This window comes from Lactuca sativa, chromosome 4 (assembly GCF_002870075.4).
Source record: "Lactuca sativa cultivar Salinas chromosome 4, Lsat_Salinas_v11, whole genome shotgun sequence".
Classification (NCBI taxonomy): domain Eukaryota; kingdom Viridiplantae; phylum Streptophyta; class Magnoliopsida; order Asterales; family Asteraceae; genus Lactuca; species Lactuca sativa.
The window spans coordinates 38,546,088-38,556,616 of NC_056626.2; the positions used below are offsets into that span (position 1 = coordinate 38,546,088).

General features: G+C 38.8%; 4 pseudogenes; 2 read left to right on the top strand and 2 right to left on the bottom strand.

Annotated features, from left to right (window-relative positions):
* Positions 1–2,245: 2,245 nt before the first annotated feature.
* Positions 2,246–2,363, bottom strand: LOC111917769 (5S ribosomal RNA; annotated as a pseudogene).
* Positions 2,364–2,560: 197 nt separating this feature from the next.
* Positions 2,561–2,678, bottom strand: LOC128134023 (5S ribosomal RNA; annotated as a pseudogene).
* A 476-nt stretch (positions 2,679–3,154) lies between these two features.
* On the top strand, positions 3,155–3,272 carry LOC128134022 (5S ribosomal RNA; annotated as a pseudogene).
* Positions 3,273–3,470: 198 nt separating this feature from the next.
* On the top strand, positions 3,471–3,588 carry LOC111917777 (5S ribosomal RNA; annotated as a pseudogene).
* Positions 3,589–10,529: the final 6,941 nt, after the last annotated feature.

Sequence of the window (10,529 nt, forward strand, 5' to 3'; positions counted from 1 at the left end):
ATTAGGGAATGAATATTTTAAGCTTATGTCAAAATGAGTATTCATGTATGGGTGTTTTAATCATGGTAACCCTTATTTAAAATCATTAGGCGGTGATTAATGATTCCAATCATTTGGTGACCCTTATTTAGAATCATTAGGCGGTGATTAATGATTCCAATCATTTTGTGACCCTTATTTAGAATCATTAGGTAGTAATCCTTATATATACTTTTCGGTAGAATTGATATGTTGATCTATATGACATATCTTAGGTGCAATGTTTCATATTATAAGTATTCCGTGTGTCTAGCATGAAACTTGTTTTGGAAAGTAATCTTGCTCACTTGAGAAACCCAGTTGAATTAAAATCTATGAGTGTCCTATTTGTGCATTCATTTAAGATGAGAGACTATATATGAAACTCATGATATGGAATTTGAGAATTTGGAGTGATTATATTTATATATTATCATCAGTATGTATACAATAGGGTTAGCTATCCCATATGCAAGTCTTGTGGGATAGTTCACAAGATACTTAGTTTGGAATAAGCTGCATGGTGTATAGATAGTACTTTATACGGAATCCATATTAAATCATCAATGTGAGCTTGGACTTATTAAGATTGTCATGGGAACGGGATATATGTGTAATGAATTATTACTTGTTGATTGAATAATCTCATTATGTTTTGTTGAAGCTTTAAAATATTATTGATCTTGTTAGCTAACTATCATTAACTTATATTGGATTTGTAGACTTATTTGATTATGTTGAACATCTGACTTTGGAATATGGGCAAGTAAACCCTTTGACTTTGGATTAAGGGTTAGTAAACCTTTCGCTTTTGGATCTATGGGTTATTAAACCCATCATTAGCTTATATTGGATTTGTTGACTTATTTGGAAATTTTGCATTAAGTCCTTATAGTTAACAATGTAAAAAAATTAAGGGTTTAAGTATTTATTAATTGGCCAATATATCATTTCTGATTTTTTGTCTTTTTTTAAATGATTTATAATTAAAATGTCGATGGTCCCATCTCTTTCTCTCTCTCTCTCTCTCTCTATATATATATATATATATATATATATATATATATATATATATATATATATATATATATATATTGGGTGGTCCCATCTTTTTCTTTAAAGATGGTTAGATTGAGGACTCAACATTAAAAACTGTATTGGATGATGAAGAGAACAGGCTTCAATGTGAGTGTAAGCGAGGGTTCATTGTAGTTTAAAGGATGAGAGTTTATCTGAGTTTAAAGACCTTTTGATGGGGTATTAATTATATATCATTTAATGAAAACTAAAAAAAAGTTGTAGTGAAATGTTCCAAAAATTATAAGGTATAAAAATTCATTTTTATTCAACTAGAAACACCAATTATCCATTTCCAATCATTCAAAAGTATGTCATAATAAAAACTTTTATCAGAGTACAATCCCAAAATCACAAAGTTGCAGAAACATGGGTGGATGCGCTACGATCAACCGGGGCACTTCCCTTTCGAAACGAAAGTACTTGAAACTATAACCATAAAACTGTAAGCACAAAGCTTAGTGAGTTACCCAAAATACCACATATCATATATATCATGGGGCCTAACCCTTACATTAGGCCCAACCCACCATAATGGGCCAAGCCCTTCCAAGCCAATGGGGTCAGCCCGACATACAAATGCAAGAGTCACAAAGACATCTATCCCCCTACATAACATACAATGGGCCTATCCCTTCTTAATCCACCGGCCTAGCCCATCATAAAAATAGGCCTAAACCGTCATACAATTGGCCTAACCCATCATAAAGTGGGCCTAACCCGTCATACAATACGTGTAACCCAGCATACCATGTAGGAGTCACAAAGACAACTAGCATAATAGATCCTAGTGGGCCAACATTGGTGTCTTAGACCCACAGGTACAGTGAGGAGACTCACCTCAATCAGTCGATAACTAACTATGCTCATGAGTCGATGCTAAGAAAGCTCCATACACACTAATGAAACCAAACCATTATCCTAATTAATAATTAAGATAATACCCATCAAATGAGTCAATGACTCAATAATTCTAGAAATGGGCAAAATACCATTTTGCCCCCAATAAGTCCAAGCCACTCAACAGTTGACTGAAAGTAAAAAGGTGCACAAAAGTCAACGAAAGTCTACAGCTGCTGAGTACGCCCAACGTACTCAGACTTACTGTAACATCCCCCTCTGGCACGTATCACAATATTGTCCGCTTTGGGCCACTCGGCACGAGGACTTCCCAGGGGGTCACCCATCCTGGTACTACTCCCGCACAAGCACGCTTAACTGCAGAGTTCTTATGGGATCTGCTGCCCTCACGGCTTTAAAACGCGTTGTGACAAGGAAGGTATCCACACCCCTTATAAGGAGATGTTTCGTTCTCCTTCCAAGCCGATGTGTGATCAGATCTAACCCACTTTCACCCCCCATTATAGGGTTCGACGTCCCCGTCGAACACATCGACCCGTGCCCTAGCTCTGATACCATTTATAACATCCCCCTCTGACACGTATCACAATATTGTCCGCTTTGGGCCACTCGGCACGAGGACTTCCCAGGGGGTCACCCATCCTGGTACTACTCCCGCATGAGCACGCTTAACTACAGAGTTCTTATGGGATCTGCTGCCCTCACGGCTTTAAAACGCGTTGTGATAGGGAAGGTATCCACACCCCTTATAAGGAATGCTTAGTTCTCCTTCCCAGCCGATGTGGGATCAGATCTAACCCACTGTGGGTTAGATCTGATCCCACATCGGCTGGGAAGGAGAACTAAGCATTCCTTATAAGGGGTGTGGATACCTTCCCTATCACAACGTGTTTTAAAGCCGTGAGGGCAGCAGATCCCATAAGAACTCTACAGTTAAGCGTGCTCAGGCGGGAGTAGTACCAGGATGGGTGACCCCCTGGGAAGTCCTCGTGCCGAGTGGCCCAAAGCGGACAATATTGTGATACGTGCCAGAGGGGGATGTTATAAATGGTATCAGAGCTAGGGCACGGGTCGATGTGTTCGACGGGGACGTCGAACCCTATAATGGGGGGTGAAAGTGGGTTAGATCTGATCCCACATCGGCTGGGAAGGAGAACAAAACATCTCCTTATAAGGGGTGTGGATACCTTCCTTGTCACAACGCGTTTTAAAGCCGTGAGGGCAGCAGATCCCATAAGAACTCTGAAGTTAAGCGTGCTTGGGCGGGAGTAGTACCAGGATGGGTGACCCCCTGGGAAGTCCTCGTGCCGAGTGGCCCAAAGCGGACAATATTGTGATACGTGCCAGAGGGGGATGTTACAAATGGTATCAGAGCCAGGGCACGGGTCGATGTGTTCGACGGGGACGTCGAACCCTATAATGGGGGGTGAAAGTGGGTTAGATCTGATCCCACATCGGCTTGGAAGAAGAACGAAACATTTCCTTATAAAGGGGTGTGGATACCTTCCCTATAACAACGCGTTTTAAAGCCGTGAGGGCAGCAGATCCCATAAGAACTCTGCAGTTAAGCGTGCTCATGCGGGAGTAGTACCAGGATGGGTGACCCCCTGGGAAGTCCTCGTGCCGAGTGGCCCAAAGCGGACAATATTGTGATACGTGCCAGAGGGGGATGTTATACTTACGCCTGACGTACGCAAGTTTATCCTAATACGCACAATGTACCCTAGATTATGCCCAACGTACCGACCAATCCCCATTTCTCAATCCAAATGACTTAATCCATTAAGCCCACAATGTCTAAACCTCATATATACTACTAAATGAAGTCTTAATACGTAAATTTGCCAACTTTACCCCTTTGCATGCCTTATTGGGACCCAATACCCGTTTTATCCATCCAAGTCCATAATATGGACACCAAATCTTGCATGGTTCATCAAAACCCATCAAGATGACATTATTATGCCCTAATGACATCAGAAATGCTAAGATCTAACATTATAAGCTTCTAAGGGCAGCTCATACTCACAAGGATGTCTCAAGGGACCATATAAAGCTCAAAACAAGCCCTAAACTAGCTTTAACACTTAGAGTCATCAAGATAAGAGTTTTATACCTTCAAATACTATCAAAGTTGATGAAGACAATGGCTCTTTAAGCTCTAATCCAACCAAAGCTTCACCACCAAGATCTTCCTTCTTTAAAGAGTACTAAAATGCCAAAAGATTACTACAAAGGCTCAAAAACACACAAGAACAAGCTAGGGTTTCGTAGGGAGTCTTTAGAGGGACGAATGCTGATGATAAGAAGGTCCAAGAGAAAGATAAAGTGTTTAAATATGGTCCAAACCCTAAAAATTAGGGTTTGTCCCAGGAGTTCGTACGCCTAGCGTACGTGGTTCCCTTCTGCGATCAAACTTGATCCTAGTACGCCCAGCGTACTCGGCTTAGCCCAAAATCCTCATAACATCAAACAATTATAACTTCTTCGTACCAACTTCGTTTTCGATGATCTTTATATCCACGGAAAGGTAAGGAGAAGCTCTACAATACAATCAACTCTCCTTCGCCTTAAAACTCTGCAAACATAATTCCAAAATTAATAAAAGGCTCAGACTATCACTTTACGGTTATACCCTTAGGCTCCAAAACAAAAACTGAACTCTCGGATTGTGACATCCCCATTTTCACGGCCAGAAAAGACCGATTTTGTTTATGTTTGTTTGAAAACCAGAGTAACATTTTAAATAAAAGTATTGCGGAATTTGTCCCAAAACAAAATATGTCACAATCAGGAATTTTTGTGCCTTGTAACTACAACACTTAGATCAAATTATGAATCCAAAAACATAAGAGCATGTATGATGCTTACTTTATGACAACAAAATTGCAATCAAATACACCATACAAGCACTACAAATAGTCGTTAAACAATTGGAAACTCTAGGAGTTCTTGTTTAAGTCCATTTTGGACTAGGACTTCTTTATTGGGCCCAAAGGACCAATAAGCTTCCAATTTGGCTACCTTGGGCTTAGAACTCTTAAATGGGCTCTAATTGGACCCACTCTCATTCATTTTAACATTTTGGGCCATATTGGGCCTAGAATGAAATAAGACACCTTAATGGACCTCATTGGGGCATAACTAACCTAATTATCCCTAAAGGGCCATAAGAATCATATTCATATTTATTTGGGCCGTAAATTTCTCTAAAGGGGCCAATGGGACAAAAACCATTAACTTGGACTCCATATTATGGACTTAAACATAAAAGGCCCAAAACCCCATCTCTCTTCCCTATCTCTCGGCCCAAACCATAAACCCAAGGGGAAAGGGGGATGACTTTGCTTGCCACCTCATTATTGTATGAAGGATATCTAGGCTTTTACACTTCAAACATCCATGCAATCTCATCTTCCCATGCAAGCACTTCCTTTTCTCCCTCTCTCTCTTGCTCTCGGCCGACTTCAAGCACACACACACACATTTCACTCACTTTTCTCTCAAGAAAACTCTCCCATACCTCCTCCATATTTTTGAGATTCAAGGACTTTGCAAGGAGGATTCTTCACAAAAATCATCATTTAGGTAAGTTGATGCTTGAATCCACACTCTAGACTCCTTTTTCTATACAAAAATCTCTTCTTAACTCATATGAAATCATGATCTTGCATCTTAGAATCACCTCAAATTCGAGTTCTTCATCAAGGTGTTGCTAGGGCCGAAAATCACCTCACTTTCTTCCTTTTCTTCTTCAAATCAAAACCACAACTCAAGGTGAGCTTCATATCCCCTATTTTTCGGTTTTTATAAGTTTTATGGGGAAGAATACAAGCAAATGTGTAGATCTATGAGTATATGTATGCTTTGTGTGATTTCTATGCTTATATATATATATATATATATATATATATATATATATATATATATATATATATATATATGTTTTTATGTGATTGTGGTGTTGGTACTAGTCAAAAAGAACTTAGAAACCGAGATCTACAATATGTTGAATGAAATAAGCACAACTTATATTATTTCACACAAATCAATTCTAGGAAAATAACCAAGTTGGTTAATATGAACATCTTTGGGCTTAAAACCCATTTTGGGCTCAAAATACTAAAAATACAAAATTGGAGGGCCCAAAATGACAAAATACAATTTCTAAAGGTTGAGATGAGTCAAAATAGTTTCTAAAATGTATTTTCTGAAAATTTACTCTTTTGAAGGGTTAAAATGTAAATTTTTAAACATAATGGGCCAAAAATGGACTTTTCGGCCCAATAAAGCCCCAAATTGCGAGATTTTTAAATTGGAGGGGATGAAACTGAACATTTCTGTAAAACAGGGGACTACTAGTGTACCAAGTCCATTTCAAGGGTTAAAAATGCTTTTCAAATTTAAAAGGGACCAAAGATGCAAAAATTTTCCATTTTGGGTCAAAATTGTAGAAATTGCGAAAATAGAGGTTTCAACCGAAAAAATTTCATTTTGAGGGACTAAACTGTTTTTCAAGTAAATTTGGGCTGAAAAATATCTTTTCAACAAGTTTTGATACTAAAGTGTTAAGAAAAATGGTTTAAGAACTAAAATGTAAATTCTTTTATATAAAGGGTTAAAAGTGTAAATTTATCCAAGAAGGGGCTTCAAAAAGAAAAATTCTAATGTTTAAAAAAATAAATCCTTTAAGATAAAATACGAGTACCACGACTATCGGCGAAACGTAATACACCTTCAACACCAAAAATCGTTACCAAACGAATTGATTCGGTCTCGAATCAATAATGAATCAAAAATCAATAAACGATGATACTTCAATACACATGCGGAAATTTACGGGAAGTCAATACACACATGGGAATTCACCAGACGTCGATACACCATCTTTGGGCCCGAAAGTTTCAAATTGTGCTTGTTGGGCCTAGCTAGCCCAATGACATGATCTTTAGGCCCGAAGGAAACGCGCTTACATGTTGTTGGGTCTTATACGACCTAACTCCGTGTAAAAGGACTTTCAATAGCTTTTGTGCTGTTGGGCCCCAAGGGTCCTTTGGTACTGCTAGTGAAGTCAAATACGACTCGGGCCAAGGGCCTTTCGCATTCACGATAGCCTTGAATGACTCATGGAAATAACGGGGGCTTCGCACCCTCTTTTCTCCTAGGTTGTGGGGCTATGAGAAGTCAGGGTGGTTGGATTAAGTGGGTAGTACGGACGACGCCTAAGGGATCATTTGTATAGTTGTAACCTAGTCATTTTCATTAATGCGTGATTATAACAACTCACGACCCATAATTAATCCAATGTCACCTGGAATTATCGAATACACACGTCGCAATGGCATAACAATATATAAAACGCGTAATTTAAAGTGTTAGGAAAACATCGGGTTTTCCTAGGGATTTCAACACTTACACCTACGTAATGCATACCAAGTCTAACAATTATTCACACTTATAGAAATAAACAAGCATACTTACGGATCTTCACACTTTTTCTTACTTACAGTAATCTTTTCAGAAAATATCGGATTTTCTGGTGGTTTTCAAAATGATACACATCATTACTTTTCAAACATTAATTATGAACTCACCAACATTTCATATGTTGACTTTTTTCCAAAATACTTGTATTCTCAGGTAACAGGTAAATCGAAGAAAATGTACCCAGTGATATCATGATGTTTTGTTTAATTAATATCGAACAATTTATGTTTTGGAATTGTAATGTGTAAAAACAATGTACTGAATGTAAACACTGATGGTTGTAATATTTCAATGCATGGTGACGAATGATGTTATGATTCATGTATATTCATTGTGATGGTATTCAATTAAGTCACAACAGCCATCGGACGTTTCCGCCGTCTGGTTCGGGGGTGTGACAAAATATGATAAAGATTTATCAAAATCATTTCCAAAGAAATGTATTTCATTAAAAGACTTGAGATGTCATGTTCGATACAGATCAAAAGCATAAATAGTACAATATAAGCCTTACTACGTTATTTCATATCTACATGCCTATATCCGTAATCCCTCATCCAAAACATCACATCTATGCTCGAGCGCCACTACCTGTAAAACATGAAACTGAGTGGGTCAGGCTTGGGAGCCTGGTGAGCACATAGGGTTTTCAACCCACAATAAATAAGTTTATTAATTTCATCAATCAACAATAACCCGATTACCCGTTCCCGTTATCCTCACTTTACATCCCTAAACACCTATCATATGGGACCTAGCCTAAGGATCATCATCGGGATGGACACTACTGCTAAGGGGATTCCTTAGCAATAAATGTCCATAAGGCAACCATGTGGGGGATGGAGTACACCGGTGAACACATCGTTTACAAACACCTACAGGTTGCGAGCCTGCCAGCGTTCCACTGGACTGTCTAGAAGAGTCCGTGGTCGTCATCCATACTCCGCTAGATGAAAGAATCAACAACATCAACATCGAGGCCTCTCATCATTTTATCACACATCATTTATTACATCTACCCATGTTTTACGCCAACATTTTCGTAGATATAAAATACATATATAGTTTAAATCATTGAAAACATGTATAAAAACGTTCATCCAGCATAGATAGCAAGTATTCAGATAATATGCACACATAGCACGTAATTTATATAAAATACTTCATATCTATGTGTAAGGTGAAAGTAACTATGCACTCACTTGAAAGGTGGGGACTCAGCACTCGGACAGCGCTTCGATACTCTCAAAACAATTTTCCTTCGATAAAACCTAGTATCAATACCACTAGGGTTTAGTCTCACGATAACCGCGACAAATTAATCGTCTAGCTATTATTATTATACAAGCGTTAAATAACACTCAATATAACTCATAATAATAGCCCAAATAATTATTACAAGGACCTAATAACATTACTATAATTATTTGAAAGCTATATAATTATTTGAAAGGTATATTAAAAATTGTGTAAGCGTAGCTCACTTACAACAGATTTTAAAGAAAACCGGGCTTTGCTCGAAACAACGTTTCCGAAACTGAAAGACCCTTTTTTCTCGGGACTCCGGGAGCCTCGGGGCTTCCTTAGGATGCTAGGGATTTAGGGGAGTTGGAATGGGTTGGAGAAAGAAAGTATTTAGAGAGAGAAGTGGAAATGTGTGAAAAATCCGGAGACCCTCGCATCTATTTATAAGGGCCAGCAGCCTCGGTTACGCTGGGCGCAGGGAGGTTACGCGGGGCGTAGTCCTCGGATAAGAATGCCAGCCGAAGCCAGCTGTCTCGCACCATCGGATGGATCAGACCGGAGCTACGCGGGGCGTAACTTCTTCGGACGCGGGGCGTACTGCGAGGGCTACGTGGCGTGATCCGAAGTGACTCCTAAACCAACATCGGACATCCCAGATGCTGCCACGTCATCAAGTTCTTATCAGACTTCGCAATTTCGACTACAAACTTTAAAAATTCGTATCTTTCCCATAAGAGCTCCGTTTTTGACGTTCTTTATATCCACGCGTATGCGGTAATATACTCTACAACTTTTCTTTAGACTCCGACGACTAATTTTGACTTTATTTTAAAAGTTATATTATTAACAGACCGGGACACGATTGGTCCGTTAAAAATTCATAACATCTTTATTCGACGTCCGTTTTCGCCCATCTTTTTCTCCTTACGCTACTCTTAACTAGATCTTCGATTCTCGTTTAGGTTGTGTCGGCTAAAAACCGCTCGATCTAATATTCGAATTTTGGGTTGTACACTACTAAGCCGAAACTTCGAAAAATCACAACTTCTTCATACGAAGTCAGATTTGGGCATTCTTTTTATGGATGCTCTCGGTTTAACGTATTCTACGACTTTCATTTAGATTGATAAGGCTAAATCTCGCTCTATCGTAAATTCACTATTTATGCTTCCCGGTATCGTGCCGGTTCCGTCGCGAAACTTCGACGGTTAATAACCTCTTCGTTATAACTCGGATTTCAGCGTTCTTTATATCCCCGGAATCCTTGTTTCGACCACTACAACTTTATGTAAAGATATCGGACTTATCTCACACTTTAATTTTGACGTTTATTTTTATCTTTTATTAATTATACATTTATAAATAAGTATTAAGCACACAAATACACATAATTCACATAATACTCAAATATTTCATATTTATTACTTCAAAAAAAGAGTTACAATAGTTGGCCTAGACTATTACATTGTCTAAAATGCTTAGCCCCAAAACCCGGGCATTACAATTCTCTCCTCCTTAGGATGATTTTGTCCCGGAATCATGCATCAACAAACAGATGTGGGTAGCGACTCATCATGTCACTTTCTGTTTCCCAAGTGAGATTCGCCCCATTCGAATGTTTGCATTGGACTAGCACTAAGTTGACCATGTTGCGTTGTAACTTCTTAGTCTTACGGTCAATAATTGCCTCAGGCTCTTCGATCAGCCTCTTATTCTCATCCATCCTTAATTATGAGATTGGAATTATGTCGGGAACTTCTCTCGTGAATTTCCTTAGATAACACACATGGAAGGTGTTATGAATACCATCGAGTTCTTCGGGCAATTCCAGCTTGTAAGCT